This window comes from Mya arenaria, chromosome 6 (assembly GCF_026914265.1).
Source record: "Mya arenaria isolate MELC-2E11 chromosome 6, ASM2691426v1".
Lineage (NCBI taxonomy): Eukaryota > Metazoa > Mollusca > Bivalvia > Myida > Myidae > Mya > Mya arenaria.
In genome coordinates this window covers 83,166,400-83,179,258 of record NC_069127.1, presented here as the reverse complement: position 1 = coordinate 83,179,258, position 12,859 = coordinate 83,166,400, and the positions used below count along the sequence as shown (strand labels likewise).

Sequence of the window (12,859 nt, the reverse complement as noted above, 5' to 3'; positions counted from 1 at the left end):
CCATACTAATACGTATTGTGTGTTTTGGGGGTTCCTAAAGAAGTGCAAACTTTCCTATATCTATACGTTAGCATGTTTGTTTGAAATTAACATGTTTGTGATATATTACTATATTTAAGTTACGTTCCTTTTTTATACGACACAAAGATACTCGTTATGAGCTAAGGAAGCCTACATTTAATAGTGTTTCTCTTTCCAAATAATAACTTATGACCATGCAATACCATCAACTCAACTATCAATCATCAGTTATCCATCTGTGTCAATTAGATTTCAAATTGATTTGATATTTGATAAGTATGGGTTATTTGGTCGAATTTTGTACACCGGATAGATCGCTGTTCAAGCATTGATATTAACATAAACTTGCAATGCAAGACTTATGTTAAGCTAATTATTAAGATGGCATCCAAGAAAGCGAATAGATAGTGAATTATAAAAAGATGAGTACAAATAATCAACTTTAGATTTCCATAATGTTTGTTAAAAGACATCAATATCGATAAAATGGAACATTTTTATACAATACATGTACAATTTACTTTAAAATATTGCTTGGTGAAATCACTTAGATTTGCGTTTGGATGTCTAGAAATAAATGATTTAAAACTGCAGTGGAACTCCAAATGTACACATGTTAAAGAGAGAAAGCCTGTGAATAGAACGTTGAAAATGGCATGTTCATGTTTTATTAACAAGCTTTTATAGGCTCACGAATTATAAGAAAAATAAACAACGCAAACATATCAAAAGGCTCAAGTAGCGGGCACGTGTATTATACATGTTGTTGAGTGTGTGTGTGTGTGGGGGGGGGGGGGGTATGAATGATTTAATCATTTTGAGCATGATCAATAGAACATCGTCATCAGCATTGCCATTATACACACCCTTGATTTTTTTATAGTGCATTGCTCGTGTTCAGTGTCCAAAGTAGCTCAAATCACCGCTAACACACCAGCTTCTCTCACTTATAAACTATTATTTAGAACTGTGTTATGGAGCTTTTAGGTGGTAAACACCTTTTGGTTCGTTATATATGATCGATTTTGTTTGTGCACTTGAGTGTATTATTCCCACACGTTTTTTCACGATGGAAGTAGCAAAAGGCGACGAACAGTGTTTGAAACGATATGAATCATTAAAGACGAAGGTCCAGGTCAATTTAAAAGAAGGTCAAATCCAGTATGGATGAAACAAAACAAGTTATTTGGTTTACTTCGATATTACACAGAGATTGACTGATTAAATTTGTTTCTGTAGTTTGTCACATAAGTATTGATCAAATAAGCACACACATCAAATAAACAAGGGACAAAGTCACTTGAATTACCTGGTCCAAATTACTCGAACTATTTTAAGTCATTGTATTACAGAATCAAGCTACCCCAATATTTTATTTATTATTATTGTATATTTTTGTTATATTCTCATGTTAAAAAGATTTAAGGCGTTTAAAGTAAATAATGATTATAATAATCTGAAAAAGATATTTCGATTACTCAAGTTTAAGTTAGTTATTAAGCTTAGTGAAATAACATATTTCATACAATTGGGACCAATATTTGCATACAATCTAAGATGTTATTTTGAAGAAATCGATTAATTAATGTAAGAACTTGTCACTCAAAACTTGTCCAAGAAGGAAAATATCACATACCTGACGATATCTTCTACATTAAAACATTGTATAATGTCATGAAAAAAGTTTGATCTTTATCGGGAAATTCATTAATGGCTGATGGTTGATCAAAAAGCTTAATATCAAAAAGCTGCAAGAACGTACACAATTTACCTTTAATTTAAAAACAATATCCTTTAACCATTAAACGATCTTAAAAAGTCATCAGTCTTATTTCGGATGTATTTTTTCTCAAATATATTTCTAAATATTTAAGACTCAAATTGATCTTTAATTTGAAATTTTAGCACAAACACTATGGTAAGTACACTAACAAGGCAAAGGTAAAATATCCTTTTATTTCGTCAAGATTTTTTTTATATCCAAATGTAATATGGTGTACTTGATTCAAATATGCAAAAAGTGCACTTTTTGAGAAACTGTGTTAACATGACTTTTTGCGTCAACGGGACAATATACTTCGTTTTACTTTTTTTAACCTATTTAGCCCCGAAATGCTTTGTATTGGTTCCAGAATCCATTTAATTTTTGTACAATAGCTTCCGTCACGAGGGTTTCATATCTGTTCATGGTAAACAATTTTCATTTCAACAGTTTTCAAAGAATTAATATGAAAAACTACAGAAACAACTCGTAGTCGAAAGTTCAAACATTTACCCAGTTTAATGGCACAAGGTTAACACCAAAGACATAAAACACAATAACAAAGATTCACAAACCAGAAACACGGAACAACAGCACAAAACCCAACAAACAACACAGTAAATATATACTATATAAAAAACTAGGGATGTTTATCAAGAATTGTTATGAACTGCCTTGGAACGATCAGTAAAATGTAAATTTACGTAAAGTTCAAAATATCGCCTTCAAAAACATTGTGATCGTTATATTTCTTCGGTATATAGTATCTCAACTAACCCAGCGCGTTGCTTTTCCTTCGAATATATGATGGATTTGCAGGGAATATCATGTACTGAGTGAACAGTCCAAGAAACTAAATCAAATGTTGAGTTGCCCGGTAGTGTTACAGCAAAGTTCAGTCTCTGAATCCCCGTTTGAATATATTCCCTCAAACTGTTGACCCTTTCCTCGGCAATTCAGACATACCCTACGTTGCAAAGTTTTCGACACACCGTGCGTTTCTGAATACCTCTGAATTTTCTGAACGAATATGTTCTCCACACATTTTGAATGTACCAACATGCCAAATGGTTTGCAAAGGTGATTTTAAAGCAGATGCCAACTTTTAATTCCTCGACCCTTTCTGGAGATTTCTGGAATAGAAGTGCAGGCGAAATATCAGGTTGAAACGTTGTAGTTGTCCATACATACGGCTCTATTGTATACTCTGTAGCATTGGCACTGAAATTCGAATGTACCTGTTCGTCACAGAGCCATTTAATAGTGGTTTTGAAATCGGTATTTCTGGAACGTATCAGTTTTTTAATCGTGTTTTTAATCGTTCAACCCTTTTCAGTTTTATTACTGGTGAATGCACATGGACGCTCTCTTTGTCCATGTATATCTATATTGTCCATATCAACTCATGCTGCTTTAGGCTCACATCCAACCTCCTTTTTTGTTCATCAGAAAGTATATAAATGTGACCCAAATCCCCGTCTTGTATACTTCTTACAGCACTGTTTAGAAGTTAGATGTTTATGTCATAAGACAATGAGATAAACTATTTCGTTTCTAATTGTATGTGGAACGAACCATGTGAAGGTATATTTTGTTTGTAAAGTGTGTATTGCATTTATTAAAATCATTACATTGCATACAAGCAAAATGGAATTATTAATTATATTTGCAATATTTTATCACTTTTAATTGATGTTTTCGATTTGTGAAAGACAAATATTTATAAAAAAAAAAGACAAAGAATTCACTTAAGTTTAATCCATTAAAAATAGAGGTTCATTACTAGGAACATTTCATATTATTTTTCTGTTTCATACTTATTTCTCAATTGAAAATAAAAGGAAAATACTAAGTCGACTGGATTGAAGCCTGTAACTACATATTCATGAGCGGCGTTAAATAACCCGTCCTCTCCACCACTTCTGATAAGTATACCTGTTTTATCATCTTCTTGATAAGATAAACATTATTTGTTAATAGTCGTCCCATAATAATCATTTATATTTTGAGCCACTTCGTTATTGCTTGATTTTATGTCTTGAAGTTTCAATATTGTAATCAAACTGTCATGGCTGCCTGACAGCCCGATGGGAACTAGAAGTACCGCCCTACCGGTTCTTCTGTTCTGTCAGGGCGTTCTTCCGGTCCATCGGTAATTGGTCAGCGTTTCACCGGTCCTCCGATGATTGGTCAAACGTTTCACCGGTCCGGCCGCCATTGGTCAGTTTCGATCACGTGGGCATCTCCTGTTCTCTATATAAACAGCGTTCCTTTCTGGATCTGAGCTAGTATTGGATAGCTCGTTTGGGTTAGAGAACACTCGTTTATCTGAGCTTGACTTTTGAGGTTGGAGACCTTGGTAGGGTTTGAGAGTACCCTTAAATATGATTGGTCTTGTAGTTTGACCTTACATAAATTCGATAGGTCTTGTAGTTTGACCTCACATAAAGTACAAGTTCGTTTAACGACAGATAATTATTTGTAACCAACTATAGAAAATTTGAGAGCCATGCAACTTAAACTGTTATCTGATAACTATACATTTGTTTGATGTTCATGATTCGAAGATACAAGAACACACTATAAACCTTTAAACGTTCAACTCGTTGTTCGTTGTGTTTCAACATCACCCTGACTTTTAAGAAACGATTGCATTGACTGCGTAGGTCGTTACACTATATAAAATGTAATGGTAAATAGGTATATATATGATGTGTCACATTTTTATAAAACAACAAACTAATTGTTACAAAAAATGGAAGCTGAACTAAACAATTGAATGTACAAATGGATCCACGTGTACATGGGATGCTCTGAACATGTGCACCACCATCCAGCACATACTGAACTTGGCCTGTGATCACTGGAAGGTTCAGGTGTGAGGAGGGCCCATGTGGCATCTACTAGCACTAGTTTATGTGGCTGTCGAAGCAGCAGTGAGGTGTCAAACAGTGCTGGTGGATTACTGCATAGCCCATACTTGAACACTGAAGCTTTTGCAGCAACTGTGAACCGCTGAAAAAGAAGTCGCGGATCTACCTGTACTGCTTCGCCACCAATCTTCACTGAGAATTGAGAGCTCAAGGTGGTTGCCTTATCCTTCTTCTTGAATGTGGACTCAGCAATGGTTTGTATATCCATCCTAGCCAAGATGGCGTTCCGGATGGTTTTCTCTTTGTCAACATTCATAGTAATATGTGTATGTACCCCAGTCTAACACTACTTCGCAAGCTGAGCAGAAGAAGTTTTTATCAACGAGATGGTTCAGAACTATGTGTTTGCCCATTCATGTCACGTGCTTGTCTTGCATATGTCATGAGTCGCCAGTGTTGTAGTTGACTCCTGTTAGCTCTAGCATGGCATTGTTGACTTCAGCACAAGGTGGCATAGCAAGGAGCCATAATACACGCTGCTGCTCTGTCATCCCTCACCCTCTTGTGAGGTCATCACTGGTCTTCTTACTATTCATCAATACCTGCTCGATAACCAGATTAATTGAGAGGCCAGATCATAGGCGATCACTTCTTCTGACCACTCTTTCCCTCTTAAAACCTCAGGTAGCCATCTGGATGCTCCACCTGAACCTTGCACCTTTACTGCACATACATCCGAGTAGATTTCGTATAAAACATGATTATTCCTACAGTAACTGTTTGTATCAGTTAACATTGGACCATTCTAAGTTTATTTTCCGATTCTAGTTGAGTTGCCAGGTACTGGCATCATCCAAAATGACAATTTTGACAATGTTGCAATAAAAAAAGTATAACATTGTATATAGAAGTCAATGTAACTTTTCTTTCAAAAATTATAAAAATAATAGGTCATTTAAATAATTTGCAAAGTAAAAAGTTTGTATCAAAATCTTGCAAAATCATGAAGAAATTATAATAAAGAACCATACAACTATTAGTTGCCCATTAAAATGCAAGTGAACAACAACTTCATTAAATGTTACGAAAAATGAGGCTACTATTAGAAAATGTATCCGAAAAGTCAGGCTATGCAAATATAAGGACACAATTTATACAATGTGTTGTAAGGACTAATCTATCTTTCAAATATAACGCAATGGCAAGAAGCTAGAAAAATATTGTAACAACAGCTTAAAGTATTAAATAATGAAGTTATGAACTTACATTTCTGCCTATTAATAGTGCTATGAAAATCTTTTTTCTCATGCTAATATTTTTAAATATTAAATCAAACAAGTGTAAAAGAAGGAGCTGCATCCGAATTCATATCTCATATTAACCAAAGTTTCTGGTAGATAGTGGATAGTACTGAACCATTTATTTGGGCATCAGACAAGCAGATATGCAAAAATCACCTTTTCAACATGGGTGGCAACGGGGGAAATACCACCACCGATTTCCGTACTTTTGAATACTTCCCCCGACTTGGATACCTTCATTTAGGACTTTTAATATGTTATACAGGACATACTTAAGAAAATAACCCATTTGGAAGAAATTGTGTTGCAGTTAGTTTGAGGTCATGTTATATAATGCTTGTACTGAAAATGAAAGTGGCAGCAATGAGCATTGCCTTCGTGTAGGACAACAATACTTCTGTTGAATGTGATATCATTATTTCAGCAGGCGCCATTGGTTCTCCGCAAATACTGTCTGATGCTTGTCCCATTGGTTTTCCGCCGATATTGCCGATTATGGCGCCATTGGTTCTCCTACGATAGTGTCTGATGTTGTTGTGATGTTGGCGCCATGACTGGTTATCCGCCGATGTTGTTTGATGTTGGCGCCATGATTGGTTATCCGCCGATGTTGTCTGATGTTGGCGCCGTATTTGTTTTCCGCCCATATTGTCTGATGTTAGCGCCATAATTGGTGATCCGTCGATGTTGTCTGATGTTGGCGCCATGATTGGTTATCCGCGATGTTGTCTGATGTTGGCGCCATATTTTTTCTCCGCCGATATTGTCTGATGTTGGCGCCATAATTGGTGATCCGCCGATATTGTCTGATGTTGGCGCCATGATTGGTCATCCGCCGATATTGTCTGATGTTGGCGCCATAATTTTATCCGCCGATATTGTCTGATATTGGCGCTATAATTTTTCTCCGCCGATATTGTCTGATATTGGCGCCATTGGATCTCCGCAGATAGTTGATGATTTTTTTCAATGCTTGTTTTTGTTTGTTGATTTTTATTGATGCAATAATTTATTCACTAAATATTGCAATAAGAAATAGTCTGAAATCATTATTTCGTCTCAAACAAGAAAAACCTATACGGGATTCGAACCGGTGCCATACACTCATAATTGGTTCTCCGCAGATATTGTCTGATGTTTGCGCCATATTTGTTCTCCGCCGGTGACATACACACACTATCAGTAGTGTAACATTAATATTAATGTGAAAAACTACAAAACAAGCTTAGTAGCCGAAAGTTTAAACATAAACCCCGTTTAATGACACAGGGTTAATGGGAAAGACATAAAACACATAAACAAAAAATCATAAACAAGAAACATGGAACAGCACAAAACTCCACAAACATATGGCACAGGGTAAACGCGAAAGACATAGAACACAAAAACGAAAGATCACAAACAAGAAACATGGAATAAGGGCACAAAAACTCCACAAACATATTATATAAATATAAACTAGGTATGTTTATCAAGGAGTGTAAGGTACCGCCTTGAAACGGTCAGTCAAATGTAAATTTACTGGGGGTTTTAAACGGTTTGTGTGCACAACATCACTCTTATCTTATTGAAACTCGACAACTATTAACACTACAACACACTTCGAAGGATACTAATGTTTACCAATTTTATTTATTTAATGAAATAATAATTTAATGAGCTGGTATTGCCTGTATGAATATGTTTGCAAAAAAGCTACAGAAACAAGCTCAGTAGCAAAACGTTTAAACATAAACCCGGTTTAGTGACACTGGGTAAACGCCAAAGACACAAAACATAAAATCACAAACAATAAACATAGAAGAACAGCACAAAACTCCACAAACAGCACAGTGCATACTTAATATGTATAAAAAATAGGTATGTTAATCAAAAATTGTTAGGTACCGCCTTGGAACTGTCAGTAAAATGTAAATGTTTAAACCAGTTTGTGTGCACAACCTCACTCTTATCCCAACAATCCTGAATAAAGTAATTACGTAAATGAGACTTAATATATCGTCGGGAAATAATACAGTACGCTTAAAAAGTGTTGATAACGAGGGACTTATCCGTTTATAGCCAGTGGGATTATCATATGTAATCTATCAATAGAAACATACATACTTAATTGCAGAGTTTATGTAGTTATACAGGGCAAAGTTGAATTGATTAAGATGTCAAAAAGGTGTATTGGTCATAAACTTAACATTGAATACCAGTCAATGAAATTAGTATAACATCGCAATATTCTATCACTTTTAAATGACTTTTTTCGATTTGTGTAAAACATCATTTCAAAAACGAAGCATGCACATTAATTTAAGCCATTAAAAAGAGGTTCATTACTACCAACATTTCCTGTTTTATAAATACTTGATTGAAAAGGAAAGAACAAAGTCGACTGGATTTGAGCCTGTACCCTGTACCTTTAAATAGGGACATTCATGAGCGTTAAATAACCCGTCCTCTCAACCACCTAACCGGCACTCACATGTTCAATTTAAAGATTTATTCGATGAGCCACGCTTGAACAACATTCACACTTGAGTAATTGTATTTGAACTAATGTTAAGGTGTACCCGTTATCGCGTACACATATACAGTACATACAATGGAGCTTACAGGTGCAACGCGAATTTCATTATTTCTTGCTGTTATTGCGTTTATAGCATACAGATATACGTCTATGAAACAAACAAAACTTACAGTGGATAATGTAAACTCAACATATGATTATATAATTGTTGGCGGTGGTTCCGCCGGATGCGTGCTTGCATCCAGACTGTCGGAAGACCCGAAAATTAGGGTCCTGCTACTTGAGGCGGGTGGGGAGGAGACCGGAAACATCAACATATCTATTCCGGTTGCATCGCCGGCAGTCTTTAACACAGCGTGGGACTGGGCTTATCATACAACACCACAGAAAAACTCCGGATTCTCCCAATTAGGTGGTGAGAACCGACACTTCTGGCCACGAGGGAAAGGCATTGGAGGATCCAATAATCTGAACGCATTGTAATATGTCAGAGGGAGTCGGTATGTCTATATAAAACAATGTTTGAAACATTGCTTTAAAGAATGCAATAGTAGTGACTTAAACAGACAAAGTGTAAATCCCAAATAAATTACATGGTTCGTCAAGTACCTGTAATCGGACACTGTAACATACATATCGTGTACTATGAAATGTTGTAAATTAAATATACATAAATGATACGATTAACCTTAGGAAAATAGTCAATCTAACATATAAAAATAGAAAATCAAACTACAGCGAAAACAGAATTATTCGTCGACAATTAAAGTTTTGGAATTTCGCGGACTAACTGTAACTAGTTCAATAATACACTAATAAATGTCCAACATTATCAATTATATCCATCATAGGCATGATTTTGATGGATGGAAAGTCGGTATGTCTATATAAAAAAAATGTTTAAAACGTCGCTTAAAGAAATAATTTTGTAGTACTTTAAAAAGAATTGGATATTCATACCGCATACTTTGTTTTGTTGTATATAAAGTGTACATATATGAGACGTTTAACTGAGTGTAAAATAATCAGTCTTACAACTTAAAACAGAACATCAATAAGGCATTGTTTGAAGCATAAAAGTATCTAATTTAATTAATGCTGCAAAAACAATTGGTTGACAACTATTTTTTTTGAAAATTGAGGTTAAACAATATTTAACTAGTTCACCTATATATTGTATATGGCCTAGATTGTCAGTTATATTTTCGTTGTAGGCATGATTTTGATGAATGGAAAGAGCTAGGATGCGACGGCTGGGGGTATGAAGATATTCTTCCATACTTCCTGAAATCTGAAGACATGCGTGTGGATGATCTCAAGAATTCAAGATACCATAATTCCGGAGGACCACTCGCGGTAACGAAAAAGTCAGACTCTCCATTAGGGAAACGTTTTGTTAACGCAGGAAAACAGCTAGTATTCAAAGAGATCGATTACAATGGAAAAGAACAGATCGGTTTTGCAGAAAGTCAAATTAATGTAAAACATGGTACACGTGTAAGCACGGTGGTTGCATTCTTACGACCAGCAATGGGCCGAACGAATCTACATGTAGTCGTCAACGCGCATGTTACAAAGGTCAAAATCGAAAAGAAGTTAGCAAAGGGCGTTGCATTCATTAAAAACAATAGAAAGCATGTTGTTTCTGCAAATAAAGAGGTAATTCTTTGTGCAGGCGTCATTGGTTCTCCGCACATTCTGATGTTGTCTGGCGTTGGCCCGAAGCAGCATTTAGAAAAATTTAATATACCGGTTATTTTGGATTTACCTGTAGGACTTAACATGGAAGATCACATTTACTCTTTTATTCCGACGGCAATAAATTCCTCTGAAGGATTTACTGGACCTAAAGCGGAGTCTATTTCATCAATTGCTCAATATATGGTATTCGGTGAAGGACCCCTATCAGCACCATTGTTACCTGGGACAGCTTTTATAAAATCATCAACATGTGAAACCAGGTATCCTGATCTACAGTTTCATCTTATGGCAGCATTACCAATATCTGAGAACGCGAGGGTTTTAGGATATGAATCTGAAGGGTTATTTCCTGAAACATGGACTGACGGACTTCTTATGGCGACAATATTACTTCACCCAAAAAGTAAAGGAAGTGTATCGTTGAAAAGTAATGACCCTTTCGATTTTCCAAATATTGATCCTAATTATTTTGATCTCGAGGAAGATGTTCGGAAAATGATAGAAGTCATAAGAAAGGGTATAGAACTGCTCAAAACAAAACCATTTGCCGAAATAGGAGCGGATTTCAGCCGATTAAAATCATCCGACCTCAACCTGTAGAATGGGTTCACTACACGATCAAACTTCAGTGGTCGATCCCCAGTTGTGTGTGAAAGGCATCAGGAACCTCCGAGTGGTGGATGCCTCTGTCATGCCCCATGTTACTTCTGGTAACACAAATGCTCCGACAATCATGATTGCAGAAAAGGCTGCGGATATGATTAGAGGAATTTATAGTGTTGCTGAGTTACGCAGGAAGTTGAATAAACATGATAACGTTGGCAAATGAATGCTAAGCGTCAGAGATAAATCACTTGGTGGTTCACGAAATGATTCCAACTCTATCATCAGTCCCAAGGTGCGTATGAACGGCATCAGGAGCCTTCAATGTAAAACATACCTAAACATAAACATACTTAGTTTTTTTTATATAGTATAAATGCACTGTGTTGTATGTGGAATTTTGCAATTTTGTTCCATGTTTTTGTGGTAAACACCTTTTGGTTCATGATATATGTTCGTTTTTGTTCGTGCACATAAAAGCGTTATACAAAGGCTATATATGCAAAGAAACATATATTTCAGCTGCAATGCTTAAAAAATAGACATGTCAATGTTAGCCATCTTTAATTAGGGGACACATTTTTATGCAAAGAATACTCACTTAGAACTCATCCTTATAGAAGCAATCATAAGTAGTGTTAAAGTTCAATTGACATGTCTAGAAAGGTTGCTCACATGAAAATGATAATCTCTGTTTCTATATTTTGTATCAAACACGACTGTTATGGAAGTATTTTAAATCAAATAAGCACACATATAAACGAAGGCATAGTCACTTGCATTACTAGGCCCCGATTACTCGAGTAATTTTTGGGTCATTGAATTACAGAATCAAGCTTAACTCACTATTTTATTTTTTTGTATTTTTTGTAATATTCCCATGTTAAAAAGGGTTAAAGGCGTTTAAAGTAAATAATTGTTATAATAATCTGAATAAAAATATTTCGTTAAAACAAGTTTAAGTTAGACATTAAGCTAAGTGAAAAAGCATACTTCATACAATTGGGACCAATATTTGCATACAATCTAATATGTTATTTGGAAGAAATCGATTAATTAATGTAAGAACTTGTCACTCAATACTTGTCCAAGAAAGGAAAATATCACATATCTAACGATATCTTCTCTAAAACATTGTATTATGTCATGAAACTTAAAAAATATTAATATTAAAAAGGTGCAAGAACTAACACAATTTACCTTGAATTCCACAACAATATCTTTACACCTTAAATTGATCTTAAAAAGTCATCAGTCTTATTTCGGATGATTTTTTTCCTCAAATATATTTCTCATTAATTTACACGCAAATTGATCTTAAATTTTTAATTTTAGCGCAAACACTAGGGTATTTACATTAACATGACGCTATGCAAAAATGGTTTTATTTATTTAAGAACAAAATTATTATATCCAAATGTAAAATGGTGTACCTGATTCAAATATGCAAAAAGTGCACTTTTTTAAGCGAGAAAGGGTATTAATATGACTTTTTTGCGTCAATGGGACAACATACATCGTTTTACGTTTTACCTACTTTTCCCCGAAATGCTTTGTGCGCATTGTTTCTAGAATCCATTTAATTTTTGTCCAATAGCGTCCGTCACCAGGGTGTCAGGACTATCTGTTTAGGGTCAACAATGCTCATTTCAACAGTTATCAAATTAAATTAAAAATATCGCCCACAATAACATTGTGCTCGTTATGTCTCTTCTGCATGTAGTATCTCAACTCACCCAACGTGTTGCTTTTCCTGCGAATATATGATGGATTTGCAGGGAATAGCATGTACCGAGTGAACAATCAAAGACACTTTAAATCAAATGCTGAGTGGCCCGGATGGCAATTTTGCATCAAAATTCAGTCTCGGAGAGTTTGGAATCCCTGTTTGATTATATTGCAAGCATTGAAATTGACATTAGAAGGAACCTGTTCGTCACAGAGTCAACTAATAGAGCTTTTCAAATCAGGATTCTAGAAACGGATCAGATTATTTTTAATTATTCAGCCCTTATCAGTGCAGTTAGACAACTAACTGGTGGTGATGTTACTTCACCCAGCTTGACTCACCAGACGTGGT

General features: G+C 35.3%; 1 pseudogene; it reads left to right on the top strand.

Annotated features, from left to right (window-relative positions):
- The first annotated feature begins 8,550 nt into the window (after window positions 1-8,550).
- LOC128238108 (L-sorbose 1-dehydrogenase-like) lies at window positions 8,551-11,136 on the top strand (annotated as a pseudogene).
- The last annotated feature ends 1,723 nt before the right edge of the window (window positions 11,137-12,859 follow it).